Source organism: Phragmites australis, chromosome 13 (assembly GCF_958298935.1).
Source record: "Phragmites australis chromosome 13, lpPhrAust1.1, whole genome shotgun sequence".
NCBI lineage: Eukaryota > Viridiplantae > Streptophyta > Magnoliopsida > Poales > Poaceae > Phragmites > Phragmites australis.
In genome coordinates, this window is record NC_084933.1 from 31,402,714 (window position 1) to 31,408,860 (window position 6,147).

Below are 6,147 nucleotides of genomic sequence, written 5' to 3' on the forward strand. Positions count from 1 at the left end.
AAGTGCTTACTATAAATCAGTGTGGATAATACTCACATTGTAAATCGGTGGATTTAATCGTTCACCAGTCCACGTGCGCACAAAGTTAATTAAAAAAAAACCCAATCATCTCCCTACAAAAGAATGATTTATTACATATATGCAGATAAACTTATTGGTTGTCTTGATGTTCCAAACAAGCTACCAGTCTTCTGTTTTTAGAACATAGTTTGCTATTTCAAGGCCTACCTTTGGATTATTGGCAATCTTTAAGATTTTGAAGACATAATACATGGTTGAATCATCTCTTTTAAGCCAATCTAGTATAGACTATGGGTCTAATATATAGACATTTTAGCCTCCAAGTCAAAAACATGTAGAATGAAGTGGACGTGAAAAGATTATGGCAATAAAATTTGCAAGCAGTAGTCGTTAGGTAAACATAAACCACGACAGCAATTGATAATAGAACAAATCTTAAGAACTTGTATTGTGAAATATCATAGTTCATCTGGGGCAGCTATTAAATATTTTTGCCAACCTTTGAACATCAAGCTTTCCATGGCGCGATGGCTCTCATTCAAATTCAAACACGGACTGCAATAATAAGAAAGCTTATAAACATAATTAAATACAGTGATTTTATTAATGTAATAACTTGCGCAAAACTGCAGTTATATATAGTGAACTTTGGTCTGCCAGCTAAAACTCGTCGCATGTAAGCATCCGTACAGCCATGTTAAAACACTGCAATAAGCAGTAATAAACGTGATGAGCCTATAGATACTATCAATATTATCGATATTACTCAAATCATATAGGTTTCAATTATAAGAGCACATGTATGATAATTAGATCATCGGATGACCTCGTTTCTCGCTGTCAAATCATATAAGTTCCGATTACAAGAGCACGTGTACGATAATTAGACCATCATGTGAACTCGTTTCTCGTCCATGCTTTATTGGATGGATTACTACTAAATTCTTGTGATATTTTATTGCTTAGAAACGTGAAAAAAGTACCACAATCTTATCCTGAATATTACCCCTCAAAGTTGAAGTCTACTCAAACTTGAGACTGAGATCTAATCGTGTTTATGGTCAAAATCATGGTAGTGGTCTAGTCTCATAACAGTACATTAGTAAAACGGGCATAACTCTCTCATACGAAGTACATTTTAGGCGATTTTAGACATTCGGGAAAGCCTATGACGAGCCATTTCTAATAGATATAAGCTCAGCCAAATATTCCTTATAGTTTAGTCAGAGTCAAAAAAATAAGATGTTGTGCCACCGTTTTTAACATAGTTGGGTTTTGTAATCGTATCAGGGTCGAAGTCCAGGTTGTGTACGCCTCTTTTCGTGGCTACACAACCCGAGGTCGACCTACTCACGCCCCCCTATAAATATACAGTAACCATCATAGTTTAGGTTCGAGTTTAGCTTAGATTATTCTGTTTTAGATAGTTTTGTTATTTATCGGTTTGTTGTGCCCAACTCAAATACTTCATTGATAATTAACAATATTCAGATTGCATATATTTATTCTTACTTATGTTCTCGATTTGCTAGTAAGAAAATAATTCTTAGCAGGATCAATCACGTCTTGACACGATTGATAACAACAAGGTAGTGATGTAGTGTTTGTGAGATTTCTCTATCTATTCTGATCGAAGTCTTAGAGTTATCAACGTCGAAACTCTATCAATCGACTTTTTATATTATCTTCGAAAGATTGGACAAACACATATCAAAACGTCTTGCAGTTGGACCTCTCAGGAAATTAAAGTTGGATGGACCACGCATATGCATGGCTTTGAGCACCAACTACCCTTGAGCAAGAGCATAATCCAAGAAAGAATAGGCCGGCCGGTTCCATGACAAGCTAGTGAGAAAAACACATCCTGATGGCCTGGGTAAATTCGGTAGGCAACTATGGCCCAGAACCCGCCATGGCGTAAGCCGACACACCCGGCTGACGATGGACCACAGATTCACCTTTCTCTTTATGTGCATGCTAGGTAGCTTTCTATGCTCTCTCTCTCTCTCGCTGCTGCTGCTGAAAGGAAAAGATCAAAAGACCATGTGTGAAGCCTTCTAGGACGAGCAACTCGTACAGATAGAATACTAGTACTGGAAATCAGTTTCACCGCCAAAGGGTGCATGGAAATACCAAATCAAAGTCAGCGAGGAGCTAAAGGCAATACGGCATTTCTTATTTAAAAGATAAAAACAATAATAAAAGATGACACATGCTGCATTCAAAAATCCAAATGGACGGTTATCAATCTTGATTTGAAGTATGAGCATAACAAAAGAAAATGATAAAATCTAAAAACTACACGTACATGTTTTAATCTTGATATGCGTATCTATTTTACTCTTAAAAGTATACAAACATGCTTGTAAGTTTGAACCTATTTGTTTTTTTAAATTTGCTTGCAGCAAAATTATTCACAAATTGTTCTCATTTTTTTTATTAAAAATATGTAGCATCTATATCTGATATTAACTTTAAATTGTTGTAAGTTATTCACAAAATTTGTTAAACACCTGATCTAAATTGCCTTAACTTGTTTCTTAAATTGCTTATGGATCTATTCTAATATTCTTACGATTTTTCATAACATTGCTTACGATTTATTAAACATTTTATCTGTTTTTGCCACATATTGAAGTGGGTCACAAATAAGTGTTGTAAGTTCAGATAAAAAATCCAAATATATATATATATATATATATATATATATATATATGTGTGTGTGTGTGTTATATATAAATCTAAAGTATATACATGCAGATTTTAAGTGTCCTCAAAGAAAATAAGGCATGTACGTACAGGGATGCAACGGGTCGGATGCCTCCTGCATGCATTAATGCGTAGGTGTGGGGCCCACGTGGCAACCCCAAGACAAGTCTCATGTGTAGCGTCTGAACCGTGGAGCGGCCTTCCCCCACTCAATCAAAAGGCCCCAGAAACAGAAATGGGCCCATGTGTTCTCTCAAGTCCTTCCCTGCCATCATGCTGTCCTCCTCTTTACTTTCCCTCCTCCCCTCTCTTTTACTACAGCTGCTGACTGACTGTTCTATACATACATAAACACATAGGTTCATCTCATACAGGATCTACCTTTCTCAAACTCGGAGAAACCCCATTTCTATTAAAAGCTTAACAGAATTCCCACAGTATTATAGTCTTACATGAAAAAGACAGATATAACCGAGAGTTTCCGGATTAACAAGTGACATATATCTAATCAAATACCCTAGGAACGGCGAGATAAAGTGAACCGGGTTTAGATCAACAACACATAAAAATCCAGAATAACCAAAAAGAACACTATCCTAAGCAGCATACTAAGTATGGGTTAATAGACAAATATTATGTCCGTTCAAAATAGACAAATATTATCAAATCCTTATACATTTACAAAAATCGACTCAACTTCTTAGTGGTGAACCCCAGAAAGTATGAGAAAGAAACCAAACTATCAAATCTATTGTGCTAGCCTCCTAGGTGCTCTCAAATGGCTTCTGCTAGAATTCTCCAAGAAGAATATGCTTCAGCAAGAAGATGTTGAAGGAGAGGAAGAAAGAAAAAAGAGGAAGCAACATGTCCCGGGGAATTCAAGATTGCGAAGCTTCTGATGAGATATGTATGGTAGATACACAGCAGCCTAATGATTCGTGTATTGTGGCATGATTATGCTCGAATCTATTTCGCTTTCTCTTTCTTTATCATGTAAATTGCAATGATCATGATTCGAGGAGATGAGTGTGATACCGACGAAAAAGTCCATGCCATTTAATTCGCTTTCCAGTGTTCTAAAAAACTTCACTTCAGGGCCATAAAGAGTGTGAAAACCCTCCACAATTAGAAAGTCAAGAACCTTGTGCGCGTTAGTGGATGCTTCATATACCTCCAAAATTATAATAGATCACAGCACTTCGCAGACATAATCAGCATATGCCAACATGGGATAGCTATATCTATATGCTTAGCTTTTTGACAAGAACAATCATGTCTGCATAACAGTAAGTTTGACATGAAAAAACTCTTGAAGGTATGAACGTGAAGCAATAGAATGTAGACAGCTCATCTGATTTGGACAGATCACTAACCTTAAGAAAGACAAGATCGAGTCGATCGAGTCCAAAACTTCTAGAACCCCCATTTGAGAATTTTTTTCCTCTGGCCTTTTCCATTTGCCAACTTTCAACCCCAAGATGGGATCCCTTTTGAATTCCCGAGTTGCTACCAAAAGACAATACAAGATTTTAGATGTCTTTCCTTTTCGAATGCTTTGAACCGAGTAAAAGTAGCACGCTTACTCTGCGAGGAAGTTTTCATTGCGTAGGCCAGCAAAATAGTGACATGATTCCACCTTTTGAAAGGACTTGTTCAATTCCACCGATGGAAATGCTCCACTTCTTGGTCAATTACATCACCGTGAGAGACTAGGGAAAATGCAAAGTTCTTGGAAGTCACTACCACTTTGTGAAGCCACTTTGAACGCACTAGTTGCGAAATAGATCTCCATACAATTGTGCAGAAACAGTAGCTAGTCAAGGCAGAAAGATCTTTCTGCCTGTCGATGAAAAGCGGCTTTTGACAGTTCTCCGTGTGGAGGCACAAGTGAGAGTTCAAGAAAAAGCAAAGGACCAAGATGCTAACTTTTTTGCTTGAATGTGCAGGAGAACTACGTGTCATTTTATTAAAGATGAAAGAGCAAACAAGTACAACACCAAACCAAATCATGGATACTAACTTGCAGCATCAAGTAAATTTTTCAGAAGTGTAACTTTAGTGCTTGTTGTTATTCCCTTTAACATTTCTATTCAAAGCAGAACATATACTTATTTTAGGATTAATCAAAAATCAAAGAAATGCCTGCTTGAACAATGAGGACAGACACTGAGCCATGAACAGTAAATTGGAGTAGGACGCTTCTTCTTTTGAGAACAATATTTCACGGGGAGAAAAAGTGGACTGGCTATCTGCACCCTCCAGCCAGTTACTGCAAAGACAGAGATGGGGAAATGTTTTGGGAGTTGCCTATAAGGACTTCAAGGTCGCTGTTTGACAGCGTTATGTTGCTTTCACAGTTTCAAGAATGTACAAAGAAATGGAGACAGGCATGCGTGGTGGGATTTGGACATGAAAAGGGACGTTGAGGACAATTGAATTGTCGGGCGTTCAATGAAAGTTAACAGACCAAACCAGGAACATCTTCGTGCATTTTCCTGTGGTTATGAACCCGGCAATGTGTTCTTCTTGGATGGAGATTGTGAACAGTTGATGCCAACCTAGCTACAGAACTAACTGGTAGCTTTTAGGCATCCAAGAAAGCACTCTAATTATGAAACTATTGCGAGTGTCATTATGAGCACAAAAGGTAAAGATGCAGGAAAGCTGACCTCCGCATGGTTTAGTGGCTTATATCAGCAGTGGTCAGCATTCTGTCATGTGCACTGAATAAAACCTAAGCAAGCAGCAGTGCCTCCAATGTGGAGCATTCAGGAATCAAAGTAAAAGACATATGATTCTACAGAAGTAACACTGACAGTTCTATAAAGCTTTACCTCCATTGAAAAGCCTTCGCCCCATAAAGCACGAAGGCTCGTACGTGTGTGCTGAATCCTGATGTCTGAGAAGATGAGAAAAAGGTGATTCCAATCCAGATCATCAAGCTCCCCGGATGATGTGCAATTTATACTCTGGAAAAGGATGCTGCTTGCCACTTGAAAGTCAGCGGATTAGATTTATTTGGCATCTCCAAGCTGAAGAAGCACCAGTGTGGATCTTGGATGATGGCCGGTTGATGCCCACGGCACAGACACTGTGCAGGCATAGTGGAGGACATGAAGCCCGGCACACCAACCAGAAAGATACAGCCTTGTCAGATAACAAGAACATAAATGGTCGTAAAGCGTTGAGATGCTCCAATCCGAGTGGCCAGCCACTGTAGAAGCACAGCTGCACGGACAAGGTGAAAGGAGTTTAAAGCTGTTGATGACGGCTGGGGTCAAATATCAATGGATAGTGGCAACGCAATTATAGAAAGGGAAGGAACTCTTTTTCTTGTGGAATGGTGTTCACCATGAGTCCATGACAGCACGGGCAGACTCACAGGATGCATAGTGCCATCCAAGACATGGTAGCTGG

At 38.6% G+C, this 6,147-nt stretch overlaps 1 long non-coding RNA gene across 1 annotated transcript; it reads right to left on the reverse strand.

Annotated features, from left to right (window-relative positions):
- Window positions 1–516: 516 nt before the first annotated feature.
- Window positions 517–6,147, reverse strand: LOC133889072 (uncharacterized). The gene is made up of 4 exons (XR_009903858.1): window positions 5,565–6,147; window positions 4,314–4,439; window positions 4,104–4,236; window positions 517–576 (listed from the first exon to the last, which is right to left on the reverse strand). It is a non-coding gene; the product is annotated as an uncharacterized LOC133889072 (long non-coding RNA).